The 14,412-nt window shown below is 50.8% G+C and overlaps 1 protein-coding gene and 1 long non-coding RNA gene across 2 annotated transcripts in view; one reads left to right on the top strand and one right to left on the bottom strand.

Moving 5' to 3' along the window:
* Positions 1-3,057: 3,057 nt before the first annotated feature.
* On the bottom strand, positions 3,058-8,490 carry LOC115607912. The gene is made up of 2 exons (XR_003991390.1): positions 8,409-8,490; positions 3,058-5,386 (listed from the first exon to the last, which is right to left on the bottom strand). It is a non-coding gene; the product is annotated as an uncharacterized LOC115607912 (long non-coding RNA).
* Positions 8,491-8,550: 60 nt separating this feature from the next.
* FAM53B (family with sequence similarity 53 member B) overlaps positions 8,551-14,412 on the top strand; it is a 51,578-nt gene continuing 45,716 nt past the window's right edge. The window contains exon 1 of the mRNA XM_030485743.1: positions 8,551-8,631. The gene's annotated coding sequence lies outside the window, so the exon portion shown is untranslated. The remainder of the gene's footprint in view (positions 8,632-14,412) is intronic.

Raw genomic sequence — 14,412 nt, 5'->3', positions numbered from 1 at the left:
AAAAGAAAGTCATGGCTTTTCTTTTAATCAATTAGGAGGAATTCAACTCCAGATTCACACTCCGGGTACATAAGGTTCAGGGCAAGTATTGTTTTCTCCTCTTTCTAGGATGGATGATTAATACATTTTCTTCCCTAGATAATGTTTTTATATCATTTTTAAAACTAAAAATAAGCTTCCTCGAATGGTTCCACAGAACTTGTAGCATCATAAGTGTATCATGCAAGTTGTATGATCAAGCATGTGTTTTTAGCAAGGCATTTGGAAGCAATGAGAGTAATTCACTGTTTTCTCTTGCTATAGGCAGCAATCCGTCAGAGACGTGGTTCCTCTGCTTTACTTTTGGCATTACAGAGTCCAGTCATAAAGTGGGGATACACACACTAATGTCACCACTAAAACGGAGTGGAAATGAGTGGAAAAATGGAGTGGCTTTCACATGTGGGAAGCTTTTAATTCCTAGATTTGTCATAGGCTCAAACAAGCACACAAGCCATTGCTCGAAACCAAGGATTTCTGCATCTGATCTGTAGTTTGCATATTCTTTCACAGGCCAAAGCACTTTCAAGTATCACTTGAGAGTAGAAAAATGCTTGTAAAACATACGATAGGAGATTTATTTTAAGGCAATAATATCCAAAGAGTTCCTATTTAAAATCTGCTCTGTTGGAAACCTGGTATTTGATGAATAATGGAGTCGAGGAACAGGTCTAATACTGACTTAAGAATGGCATCTTTCTCACTAGCAGGATTTGGAAATGGCATGTTAAAGAGTGTCCTTGATTTGGGGTGGTTCATCTTGCTACATGGCTCTTCATGAAGGTATGAGCTTTACATGAATGCTGGATGTGGCTGCCCCATCCTTGGCAGTGCTCAAGGCCAGGTTGGACACAGGGGCTTGGAGCAACCTGCTCTAGTGGAAGGTGTCCCTGCCCGTGGCAGGGGTTGGAACTGGATGAGCCTTAAGGTCCCTTCCAACACAAACCATTCCATGATTCTATGATAAATATTAATGCTTTCCACTGAAAAAACCCTTAAAAAAGAGGCTTCATGGTAGTTCGCAAAGGCTGGGATCTTCATGACTACACAGTTGTGTGACTCTTGGTTACACCAGCAGGATAAATGCAGCAATCAAAATACATTTTACTCCTATTGTTTTGCTGTCTGAAAACTGTGTATGTGATTTTACTGTCAAACATGAGGTTTGTGGGTAGTAAAACTAATGTCTTCCATGGATCTCAACCTTCCATGTTTGAGCCCACAGGCTTTTCCTGCAGTACTGGGTTTAGGCTGGATGATGCTACAGAGCTGGCACGTCTTTCTGGAGTTGGGTATAGTTTTGCATCAAACACAGGCAGAACAGAAAGGGTTTGTGTTCCCTTCTTGATGGACAACATGCTGAAGGATGAAATTCTCCCAGTGCCAGTGGGCTTTGCATCTGGTGCCATGAGCCAGATGCCAAACTCAATGAGACGCCTGGATAGACTGGAAAGGGAAGGCAGGTGTTAGCCAGTGTCCTCCAGAGAGATCCAGAGCCCTGGAATGAAGTTTCTCCCTCTTTCCTTAGGCAATTAAACCTCAAGATGGGAGGCAGGCTAAATGTCATCCTCTCAGTGAAGGGGTTTGGTGGTAGTGTGTGCAACTCCAGTGATACTTGAACCACTTGGTACTGGTAGATGTGAGCTGGGTTGGTGGATCGTGGTAGCCTCTCCCTCTGGACTGAAAAGATTACTACTGGAAGAGCTTGGAGTATATTACCCTGGATTTTAGGGGGTGTATCGGGGAAGTGAACTGTCAGGATGAAGTACCTGAAAGAGGAGACAAGTGAAATGAATGACATAAGTATTGATTGGAGATATCAGATGTAAGGGAGTTTCTACATACGGGACTCTGCTGGCGTGGAGGGTAAAGAGATTCCAAGACAAAAAGCTTTTGTCCTTCCAGCAACAGAGTACTTTCCTGAAGCAAATACTTCTATAATCGCTTTATATAAATTAAAAAGTGAGAAATCCCAGACACAACTGAATGAACACGGAAAACTCAGAGGGAAGAATAATGTTCCCTTACTCCTTGACTTCCCTTTTGGTGACCAACTTCTTATTTGAAAGGAGGTATGTTGATTTATCGGTCCTTAAGGAGCAGGAATAGTGAAGCGCAGTGCTGTCTGTAGGCTGTTTATTAAATGTGTTTGGAAGGCTTAGAAGATATGGCATTAATATTCTGTTCTTGAAGTTCAGTATAGTTCTGTGTTGTAAACTGAAGGATTTCTAGGAGCTACAGGGTTTTTTTGGAAGAGCTGTTGGGTTCCATCAGGAACACTCATACAGAATTATGGCAGCTGCTCTTTCAGGCAGGGCCAGCAGTGATGAAGCCTGTAACAACAGGCTTCCTGTCCCACAGGAGAATATTTCTCCAAATCATTATTGATAGTGAGAGCATCACGTTGAAATAACTCTTTGCATTATGGGCTTACCCTCTCAACTTCAAATCCAGCGCTGCAGCACCATTTCTGAACACCAGGAACGGCAGCAGCCTTGACTGTGTCATAGGATTTGGGGCATTTGAAAAGGACACACTCAGCTTTTTTTACTTTCTAATTTTGCAAACCATTTTAAAAAGGAGTTTAAACTTTGGCTTTAACCTGCCAGAGGGGAGATTGAGATGAGCTCTTGGGCAGAAGCTCTTCCCTGTGAGGGTGCTGAGGCGCTGGCACAGACTTTTCCCAGAGAAGCTGTGGCTGCCCCATCCCTGGCAGTGTTCAAGGCCAGGTTGGACACAGGGGCTTGGAGCAACCTGCTCTAGTGGAAGGTGTCCCTGCCCGTGGCAGGGGGTTGGAACTGGATGAGCTTTAAGCTCCCTTCCAACACAAACCTCTCTGGGATTCTGTAAATTAGCAAATGAGGTGATGAACTGAAACCACTGTTACAACAACTGGGCTCTGGATCAGGTGTGCAGGGTGCAGCCATGTGCATCTATCCATGTGTGTCACTATCCATGCATGTATCTATCCCTGCGTGGATAGATCCCCGTGAAGCTACAAAGCTGAGCTGACACAGCTTCTTCAGGGTTATTTTAATGTGAGCGTGAGTTTTCGAGTAGCTTTTCTGGTACATTAGGCACAGCATGCTTTCCTTCATTGCTGACACTGGCTCCCATGTATTTCCACGTTCCAGGAATGCACTGGCAGCACTGGAGCCATTGTAAGGCAAATCTGTGTATATATATACACTCCGCTATGTCCGTTTTACTGTGTTCCAGCGTGCCTGGTAAAGGGCTGCCAAAATGTATGTTATTTCATCCCAGACAGAATCTTTAAGTACAGTATTTAGCAACATACAGCACATTTTTCAGTGTTTTGGCACTCACGTTGCTTTCCTAATCTTGGCATGCCAAAAGGTAAAGAACGCAACTTGTTACAACAAGAACTGCTTTATTTTATAGCCCCTCTAAGCATTGCTCCATATCCAATCGTCTCCTGTGAAATATGTGGAGAGCACATAGCAAATAAATGGGCCAGGGCTTTGCATTGCCATGAGGAGGTCTGCCTTTGGGTTCCTGTTGCTTGCTGCTTTTGGGGGGGATAAGAAAAGGGGAGAGCTCTATCTTATGCCTTGGCTGGAACTGCATTGAGCATGACCGGCCCCTTGTGGGTAGCAGCTAAATTGAGGGACAGTTAATGGCCACCTAAGGCTTTCAGTGAAGATGAGGTGTCGTAGCCTCAAGACAAAGGAGGAAAAGGAACACTGGTGTGTTTTATTTGATGCAAAAAGGAGAAAGCAAACCTGTGGCTTAATTTCCATTTGTTAGGTAACAACAGAGCTTGAAATGAGCCCATTTTAGGTTACTGGAAATTAAAGTGAGCGCTGTCAGGCAAACAAATGATGTAGCCACAAGGCAGCATATAAATTCAGGATAATCTCAAGTGCATAAGCCTGTGCTGGAGAGCCAGAGCTAATAAATGCTAGTGAGGGAGCAGAAATGAGCCTCAGCAGTCACTCCAGCAGCCAGGTATTCATGGACAGTGTCACACATCAAACAGAGGTAGGAAGAATGTGTATTTATTGAGTAGTTTGAAATGCTGGTAGGGTTGTGAACTGAAACCTCTTATTAGTGGCACAGAGACGTGCACACATGGTGTGATCAGCCCATATCCAGCCCCAAACAAGGAGTTTCAAGGAAAAGGATTTAGGCTCTTTTGCCCCAGTTTGCAGTAGGACTTACCCTCACTGACTGCTGCCCTACCCTAGGGCACCTCAACCCCATGGCTGCTGCATGCCCAAAACCATAGTGTGCTGCTTTTGGGCATGTCCACAGCTGCCTTGGGTTTTGTGAATGATGGACAACTCACTCTTGGCTTTTCTTAAGCCGATTCATGGCTGACAGAGCAATGAGCTCACTCAGGTGAGAGGTCTGCTTATTTTATCCTTCAACTGTTTCCAGGGCAGACGTAGCTCAGCGGTTGTGCCCTCTGCCAAGGCACAGAGGGAGGCAGCCAGCAAGTGAAGGGGAGAGCTGAAAGACAAAGCTGTTGTGTATGTGCAGCAAATAACCTGTGAAAACCTTGTTCAGCCTGGAGAAGAGAAGGCTCCTGAAGGGGAGACCTTAGAGCAGCTCCAGTGCCTAAAGGGGCTCCAGGAAACCTGGAGAGGGGCTTTGGACAAGGGCCTGTAGGGACAGGACAAGGGGAATGGCTTTAACCTCCCAGAGGGGAGATTGAGATGAGCTCTGAGGCAGAAGTTCTTCCCTGTGAGGGTGCTGAGGCGCTGGCACAGGGTGCCCAGAGAAGCTGTGGCTGCCCCATCCCTGGCAGTGTTCAAGGCCAGGTTGGACAGAGGGGCTTGGAGCAACCTGCTCTAGTGGAAGGTGTCCCTGCCCATGGCAGGGGTTGGAACTGGATGAGCTTTAAGCTCCCTTCCAACACAAACCAGTCTTTCATTCTGTGATTCTATGAAATGAAAGAAGGGGTTTTAGGTTTGGTGCAAATCCCATCACATGCCAAGTGTAGTTAGAACTACACTCCTCATTACACCCCTCTCTGCACAGCAACATTTCACTTGTTTAGGGAATTGGGTCTGCTTGATTCAGATACTCCCTGACCTAGAACACATTACTCATAGTTCAGAGATGTGCTTGTTCCCTGGGTATGAAATACTTCTGCTTGCTGTTGTTTAGAGTTTGTGGGTTTCAGGATTTCCCCTGAAACTGGAGTGTGGCTTCTGAAACTGGTCTGTGCTCTGTGCTGTTGGAGACCTTCAGTGGAGCCACAGTGTCCCTGTGAGTAGAGTACAGTACCAGGCACAGCCGGGTGGCTGGAACATCATCCTGTGAGCAGGACGCTCCGACTCTCTGCTTGGCTTTGGGTGATTCTCTTATGTATGTTCCTCACCTGGCAGGAGAAGCAGAAGGATAAAAACATAAATAACTGGCATTGCTCAGGTGCTCAGAACAGCGCAGAGTTGAGGGTCATTGTGGAAAGGACACTTCTGACATTACTAGCATGGTGCATGAGACTCGAGTAACAACAAACTGGAGCAGACAGCAAAGTGTTAGAAAGGCTACACCAAAAGCAGCCAAATCCTGTGCACTGGAACTGAAGGAAATGGGGCCTGTCCACATGGCTTAGCACTAAAACATCTAAATGTTTTAATGACTTGGACCCCAGTATCATTTCAGAAGGACCATGGGGATCACGAGCTGTTTTCTTCCCCATCTCCATCAGGAAGGTTCCCAGTCTGTGGGTAGCAAAGGCGCTGACATCTGAGACAAAAACACAAATCAGCTCAGCATTGAACTGCATTTTCTGTCCACGCTGACTAAACCCTCGTGCACAGCTCTTTAATACTTGAAAATGATCTCCATCTTCTCCCCTTCTGACAAAGACCTTCTGCGCTGTCAGCAGAGCAGGGACCTACGGCCAACCTTTACATTTAAGTCACGTTACTGAAAATACTGCCTGTGGAAAACAGGTTTATGCTTTGGCATTGGGCTTTCACGCACAGTGGGAACACTCCCCAGCCAGATCATCTGTCAGGAAGCACAAGAATGAGAGGTAGAAAATGCTGGGTTTGGACCGAGCTGCAGAAGCAGACAGGAAGCGACTTTCTGCTTGGTTCTTGGAGCCCAAGCCTGCTCTGCAGCCATGGGAATGGATTCAATTATGCTGCAAGATTTAGTGCTGAAATATTCAGCAGGGAAACCAGAAGAAAACATTTTTCAAACTTGATTCCTGAAGTTCCAGAAAAGGAGTTTGCAAATGTTTTATTGCTGCCAGTTTCAATACGTGGTAAGAAGAGCAAATACTGACTGGCATGGAGGAACTTCATGCAAAAGCCCCTTCACATCAAGTGCTTCCTCCGGCTCGTAGCCAACTCACACCAGCTACTCCTGCCTGATTTTATATGTACTGAGTATGGAGCCACTTTTGGTGGGATCAGTTCTTGCTACATGGGCAGGGGCTGCTCCCTTGTTAAATTTTCTCCCATTACTTCTGCTTACCTACCTTCTTTATTACATGAGATACTAACCAACAGTCTACCTTGACATTTACTTCCACAGAATCCCAGAGAGGTTTGGGCTGGAAGGGACCTTAAAGCTCATCCGGTTCCAAGCCCCTGCCATGGGCAGGGACACCTTCCACTAGAGCAGGTTGCTCCAAGCCCCTGTGTCCAACCTGGCCTTGAACACTGCCAGGGATGGGGCAGCCACAGCTTCTCTGGGCACCCTGTGCCAGCGCCTCAGCACCCTCACAGGGAAGAGCTTCTGCCTCAGAGCTCATCTCAATCTCCCCTCTGGCAGGTTAAAGCCATTCCCCTTGGCCTGTCCCTACAGGCCCTTGTCCAAAGCCCCTCTCCAGGTTTCCTGGAGCCCCTTTAGGCCCTGGAGCTGCTCTAAGGTCTCCCCTTCAGGAGCGTTCTCTTCTCCAGGCTGCCCCAGCCCAGCTCTCTCAGCCTGGCTCCAGAGCAGAGCTGCTCCAGCCCTCGCAGCAGCTCCGTGGCCTCCTCTGGGCTCGCTCCAGCAGGTATTTATTTGGTATCCTGGGCCATGGCTCAGCAGGGCAGCACATCCAGGGTGCTGCTGAGTGACACAGCTAAAGCCTCCCTTACCACTCAGTGCGCACATGCCCTCACTTGTTCCTACTTCTCCCAGCAGTGTGCCCGGTCATCCAGCTGGGTGGGTGAAATTTAGCCCCGGATTCATTCCCGCTGACATCTGTGCTGTCTGCTTGCATATGTTCAAGATTAATGTTTAGGCTCTGTTTTGTAATGAGCTCTAAATCTTCCTTCTCGCTGTCATGTAGTTTCCTTGTTCCCTAATTATGTTCGCTCTTGGAAGAAGCCTACGTGCTGTGCTCAGCTCAGCTTGCATGGAAGATGTTATTGTCACAGCAGATTGCTTCTAAGGGCCATCTCCCAAGTGAAGCTGAGCAGACGTGGCTCTAAATATTGCAGAGGACCCATCACCACCTTCAGTTCAGCCTGGCAGTATTTTGCAGAGCTTGTGGAATGTCAAATACCTCTTCCAAAAAGAAATGCTGGAAAATCGGTTGGAGCGAAGTCCAGAGGAGGCCACGGAGCTGCTGCGAGGGCTGGAGCAGCTCTGCTCTGGAGCCAGGCTGAGAGAGCTGGGCTGGGGCAGCCTGGAGAAGAGAAGGCTCCTGAAGGGGAGACCTTAGAGCAGCTCCAGTGCCTAAAGGGGCTCCAGGAAACCTGGAGAGGGGCTTTGGACAAGGGCCTGCAGGGACAGGACAAGGGGAATGGCTTTAACCTGCCAGAGGGGAGATTGAGATGAGCTCTGAGGCAGAAGCTCTTCCCTGTGAGGGTGCTGAGGCGCTGGCACAGGGTGCCCAGAGAAGCTGTGGCTGCCCCATCCCTGGCAGTGTTCAAGGCCAGGTTGGACACAGGGGCTTGGAGCAACCTGCTCTAGTGGAAGGTGTCCCTGCCCGTGGCAGGGGGTTGGAGCTGGATGAGCTTTAAGCTCCCTTCATCCCAAACCATTCCAGGATTCCATGAAAAATGGAGGAAAATTACGGAGTGGGATCTTTCGCCGACCTCCCCCCTTTCCCCCCTTTCCCCGTGTGTGCAATAGCGGACGGTGCCCACCCGTGATGTCCTAAACCATCTCCCTGCGGGGACCCTCCGTTCACGTCTGACCGACCCCAGCCGCGCTCCTCCCCGCCCCGGCCGTGCCACCAGGAGTCACTCTCGGCCTCCGGACGGGGCCGCGCTCCCCACCCGTGTCCCCGCCGCTGCGGGGCCGGGCCGGGGGATGGCCGCAGGCCGCTGAGGGCTGGCCGGAGCCGGGTCTCCCTTCACCGCACGGCTCCCCAGCACCGCTTGTGCTACCATTTCCCCTCACACGCTATGCCCGGGCGCTGCTCCCCGCTGCGCTCGCCCGCTCCTCCCCTTTACCTCACACGGCAGCGCGGGTCCGCGCCGCGCTCCTCAGGTGCGGGCCGAGCCCAGCCTCCGCCGGCGCCGCTCAGGAAGTGACAAGCGCATTTCCTCCTCCCTCCCTCCCTCCCTCCTTCCCTCCGCCCGTCCCTGCGCCCGCCCCGCCCGCAGCACGGCGGCGGCGGCGGCGGCAGAGCAGCGCCCAGAGCCGGCCCGGCCGGGCCGCGCCGCCGCCACCACGGTAAGAGCCGGTGCGGAGCGGGGCGGAGCGCGGAGCGGGGCCGCGCTGCGCTGACACTCGCGGTGCGGGGATGCGCCTGGGGGGGGGTCCCGCTCGGAACCAAGCACCCTTTGTCCGCACCATTCCGCGGCTGCCCCGCACGGGGGGCGGCGGCGGCGGGACGGGGCGGCTCGGAGGGGATGGCGGCGGGGTGGCAGCTTCGCACCGGCCGCTGCGCATCCTCCGCCCGGGAGGAGCCGCCTTTATGCCCCGGGGACAAGCGGGTCGCGGTGGCCCCCCCCCCAGCGCGGTGCTGCGCGGTTCGGCCGCGGAGGAGCCGCCCCAGCGCCCCGGGGGAGGGTGATGGGCAGCGGGTGCGGGTGCCCGGAGCGGGCGGTGCGGGGAGAGCAGAGCCGGGGAAGGACCCTCTCTGCGAAGTTTCGCCTGCGGGGAGCGAACGTTCCTCTCCCGCTGCGATGGCTCTGCCCTTGCCTCTGTAATCTCTTCCTCCCAACGCTTCAACACGTGCTTTCCATCCTCCGGGCCCCGAGTGATGTTTAACGGGGCCGGTATAAAACACCTCGCACCGGGGGCTGTGCAGCCCCGGGGAGCGGTGGACGTGGTGGAGCATCACTGCGGAGATGCTCTCCGGGGCTGTCGCGCACGTTTCCCACCTCCTGCGGTGCCATGCCGTGGTTTTCACGCCTGGCACATAGAGTCATAGGAGGAAACATGCGAGGGAGCAGGCGGCGGCGATGGAGGGGTGCAGCCGTGTGCCCCGACGTAGCATCCCGGGTGCAGAGTTGTGCTATAAAGTCCATAAGTCTTATTTCTCCACTCCGTGACACCAGGTTGTTCAAGTTATACAGTGTGTGAAGATTCTGTGTGTAAAGGTTTCATGAATAAGTGTTTTCTCCTCTATAATTGTAATTACATGTTGGAGAGGGAGCTTGCAGCACCACAGGTTAGTGCCGCTGTCTCTTCCCCACACTGTGCGGTCTCCACAGACGCTGGTGTACCTTGGCAGCTCATCCCCTCCTTAGGAAATCCTCTGGAGTAAAAAGCGAGCGTAATTTGTTATGAACTCGGCTGATAGACAAAGCTGCGGCTGGCAATTGAAACCAGATGTGCATATTTTCCTTTTGAATCCTCAAACGATAATAAAAGTCTTATTTTGACAGATTAAAAACTACTTGCAGATCGCAGAGGTAAAGCAGTAAAACCACGGAGGGCTCTGAGCATCTCTGCTCTCCTCTCACCGATACTCTGAGCGCAGGAGGTTGCTGCGACATTCCCCCCGATGGCGAAGCACAGATTCCCTTGGCCTGCCTCTGACGTGGGCAGAAATATTTACCAAGGGTTGGTTGAGGGCTGGAAAAAGAAATAAAGAAACCCCAAAACAACGCAGATAATGTTTCTAGGGAAAATATTTAGGGTGGGTCATGAAACAGATTAATTGGAGTGATAGTAAAAAACCTGAACTTCAGAGCGGTTTGCTCTGTCCTTGCCTGTCCTGGCTCACTGTGGGTTTGAACAGAGCTTCTGGTTTATTTCTTCGTTCTTAAAAGTCCTCTGGAGGCTGAGGATGCTTGTGGTGGTGGGTGTGTTAGACTCAGCTCCAGCACGCCAGGCTCAGGGATGCAGGATTAGGGCTGTGCATAGAATCACAGCATCCCAGACTGGTTTGGGTTGAAGGGAGCTTAAAGCTCATCCAGTTCCAACCCCCTGCCACGGGCAGGGACACCTTCTGCTAGAGCAGGTTGCTCCAAGCCCCTGTGTCCAACCTGGCCTTGAACACTGCCAGGGATGGGGCAGCCACAGCTTCTCTGGGCACCCTGTGCCAGCGCCTCAGCACCCTCACAGGGAAGAGCTTGTGCCTCAGAGCTCATCTCAGTCTCCCCTCTGGCAGGTTAAAGCCGTTCCCCTTGTCCTGTCCCTACAGGCCCTTGTCCAAAGCCCCTCTCCAGGTTTCCTGGAGCCCCTTTAGGCTCTGGAGCTGCTCTCAGGTCTCCCCTGCAGGAGCCTTCTCTTCTCCAGGCTGACCCAGCCCAGCTCTCTCAGCCTCGCAGCCTCTTCACCCTATGTTGGAGGCGCTTTAGTGGGAGAAGGACACAGCCTCCTCACTTTCAAAAGTGGGGGAAAACCCCCCGATCAGAAACCCCAACCAGAAGCCCCAGTCTAAACAACCTGCTGTGGAATTGTTTCCATCTCTCCACTTCAGAGGAGAGGAGGACTCCGTGCCGAGCACGGCCACGTGGAGCACGGCCACGCGTGCCGCTGGCTTTGCAATGGAATCCCTGGATCCAGACTTCCTCACTTCCAGGTTAAACCCAGAGCAGGGAGGGAAATTTGGCGATTCCCAGCTCTGCGCTTGGCCAAGGTGACTAGAAACTGCATTGGTTATAGAAAGCAGACGGCCTTTGGGAGGAAGATCAAGCTGTCGAATGCCGAACTTTGCATGGAAAATCAGGGTGAATTAATTCAGCAGATAATTGATTTGTGTGAGTGAGATCCAGATGTTTATCTATGGAGATCAGGCAGACTGTGGGACAGAGCCGGCGCTGATGGAGGCTCATTTTCAGGTATGGAAACCTGCATAAATCAATACATGTGCATAAACATGCAAATAGAATCATAGAATCCCAGGCTGGTTTGTGTTGGAAAGGACCTTAAAGCTCACCCAGTTCCGACCCCCTGCCACGGGCAGGGACACCTTCCACTAGAGCAGGTTGCTCCAAGCCCCTGTGTCCAACCTGGCCTTGAACACTGCCAGGGATGGGGCAGCCACAGCTTCTCTGGGCAACAATAGGTGAACATATACTGATATAAATCCCCAAGTCTGCTTCAGTTAATTATATGTAATTAAGTTTTTTTAGTATCAAAGGCTTGCTTTGCTTGTGGGAAGGTTTAGGTAGAACGAGACACACAACTTTTTGCCCAAACACCCATATTTCTGTGCAGAAATACGTGTCCTCAAGGGTGATGGAGGGGGGATGAGGTTTAATCCGGTTTGTCCATTTTATTATGACTGGTTGACTCTTGATTTCTCAAATGACAGCTGTGTGGTTTGAGGCTGTTCTTCCTTTTCATTTCCTTCTTATAATGTACTGTGGAGTTTCTTTTCTTCATCAGGATGGAGGTAGTTGTCCTTTCCTTGTAAAATGTCATGTAGAAAAGAGGATGCCCCAGGTTGAAAGGGTTGGTTTTGGTTTTGTTCCCTTCCTGGTTCATATGGTTTATAGAATGGTTTTGCTGGGAAATATCCCTAATGAATGTTAATTTGTGGCAGAGCAGACTTTGGACCAATGGGCTAGGGCAGGGTGAGGTGCCAGAGATGCTCAAAGCTCTTTGGAGAGCTCAGCCCAGAGGTGTTGGGTCTCTTTCCTGCATCGCAGAGGGGAAGCAGAGCCTTTGCATTAGGTCTGCACTCACCAAGACTCTCTCCTAGAGTGAAAACACCTCCAGAAAGACAACCCATGTTTTATATCCGAGGCCATGAAGGACCAGGCCAACAGAGAAGCTGATGAGGTTGCTCCTCTGTAGCTCCTCAAGCAAGCTCTCTTCTTGGGTGGCTTATTTTTGCTCTTTTCTCTCCCAAAACGGGGAGGAGGAGGAAGAGGAAGCAAGGCTGCTGACTCGGGGAAACAGAACAAGAAGGAGGAGGTCTGTTCAGCAGCAAAGGGCTGTGTCTATCCGTGTCCTCCATACCTGGCCCAATGTGGTGGTGGAGCACAGTGGCAATAGGTGGCCCTTGGCAGCCTCCCCTGGCACGCTGTGGGTTGTGTTGCAGGGGTCCCTGTGGGGCTGTGCAAAAATACCACCAAACCAACAGCTCCTCCAGCACGTCTGCTCCCCAGAGAGCTAAATATAAACTGTTCAGGCGAAGAGAAGGGAATTTTCCACCCTGCTACTTACTCATCTGGGCCTGACGGGGCATTAAGTCTTCCTGGGGAAGGCTCCCTGCTTGAGCCCGCTCCCCAGCACTGCTCTCTTGAGAGATGAGACCTTCCATAAATTCCTTGAAAGAGGGCAGAGCAGCCCTGCTGCACTCAAGTATCCCTATGAGCAGTGTTGTAATGTGAAAAAGGACTTTTCCAAGGTCACAGTACACCCGGCTGCCCACGACCCAGCTATGTGTGCAGAGCAGCAATGCAGAGCGTGGCTCTGGTGCAGTGAATCGGGGAGCAGATCCATGGGCTGGTTTGTTTTTCCAAACTTTACGAGTTGGCTGCCTCCGGAGAGACAAGAATTCCCAAGCAAGAGTTATTTCTGAAGGCCAGCCAAGCTGGTGCGAGCTCTGATAGTGCAGCCTGTGCATGTGGGAGCTTCAGTCATAGACGGGTGAAGTGGGCATTGAAAATGAAGAAGTGTCATCGTGGAATTAATCTACAGCAAGCATTTATTCTGCTTTCAGGTGGTTGATCCATGAATTGAAGCCTAATAAGTATGATATGGTAGATAAGTAAGATATCACATCTTATGCATCTGTCTGGAGAGGGGCTTTGGACAAGGGCCTGTAGGGACAGGCCAAGGGGAATGGCTTTAACCTGCCAGAGGGGAGACTGAGATGAGCTCTGAGGCAGAAGCTCTTCCCTGTGAGGGTGCTGAGGTGCTGGCACAGGGTGCCCAGAGAAGCTGTGGCTGCCCCATCCCTGGCAGTGTTCAAGGCCAGGTTGGACACAGGGGCTTGGAGCAACCTGCTCTAGTGGAAGGTGTCCCTGCCCGTGGCAGGGGTTGGAACTGGATGAGCTTTAAGGTCCCTTCCAACACAAACCAGTCTGGGATTCTGTGATCTAACACATGCTGTGTAAAATAAATAAGATTTGATATGTTAGAAGTTGCTGTTGAAGTGCATGGAAGGAGGAAACTGCTTTGACTGACCTGAAGGAGCCCCAAAGCCTGCATGAAGCACGGCTGCCCCAATATGACAGGCTATGGGTCCTTTTACTGGCAGGTGGGGGGTACCCAGGCAAGTTTGGCTCCGTAATTGCCATATTTGACTAATATTTTAAGAAGTGGTTGAGCCAGTGCAAAAGATCTGTTCTGGTGCATTGAGTTTCTGTGCATTCCCCCTAAACCAAAAAGCGCCCAAGGGAAACTTGGTCATGGTTTTTGCTTTTAGAGGATTAAATATAGCAGCATCATTGGTGTCACTCCTCTGTAGTCCATTTGAAGCATCCCTTGGGGTATATAATTCCATATATTCATATGGATCTTGGCCATAGCTTTTGCTTTCAGCAGCCAAATTTCAGGACTTGTGCTATGCGGTAGGTATGGGACCAGAGCGAAAGAAGAGTTTCACTTTGTGGCCGTTTTGTGCTATATATCGTTACGTCTCTGAGGGTTTGTAAAAGATGGAATCTGGCAAGCTCTGATCCAGCAGCTGGGAAACCTGCTCTCCCTCTCTGCTGAAAAGGAAGCCCTCGAAAGGAAGGACCAAAAAGCTTTCTGATGGTGAAGGAGAGGCGGGGCTTGGAGAAGTGGTGCAGAACATCACTGCTGTCAAGGTGCATCAGTGGCCAGCCCGGACTGGGGGGGTCAAGAGATGTACCCTGCATCCTGCTGCTAAATCCAAGGGCTCCTCAGCGAAAAATTGAAACACGTTATGCAGTTAACTTGCATTTAAGAAACATCTTTTCTGTCCTTTTCCCCGTAATGACTCTTGCGGTGACCTGACAGAAGCCTCTGTGCTCCTCTGCCTCAGTTGCCCCAGTTGTACAGCCACCATCATCACTGTTCTGCACCGCTGGGAAATGTTAGGGAAGGAAAACTGTCAATGAAGACAACTGGTCTTGTGTCTGG

This window comes from Strigops habroptila, chromosome 5, assembly GCF_004027225.2.
Source record: "Strigops habroptila isolate Jane chromosome 5, bStrHab1.2.pri, whole genome shotgun sequence".
Lineage (NCBI taxonomy): Eukaryota > Metazoa > Chordata > Aves > Psittaciformes > Psittacidae > Strigops > Strigops habroptila.
This window is presented reverse-complemented; position numbering and strand designations above follow the sequence as displayed.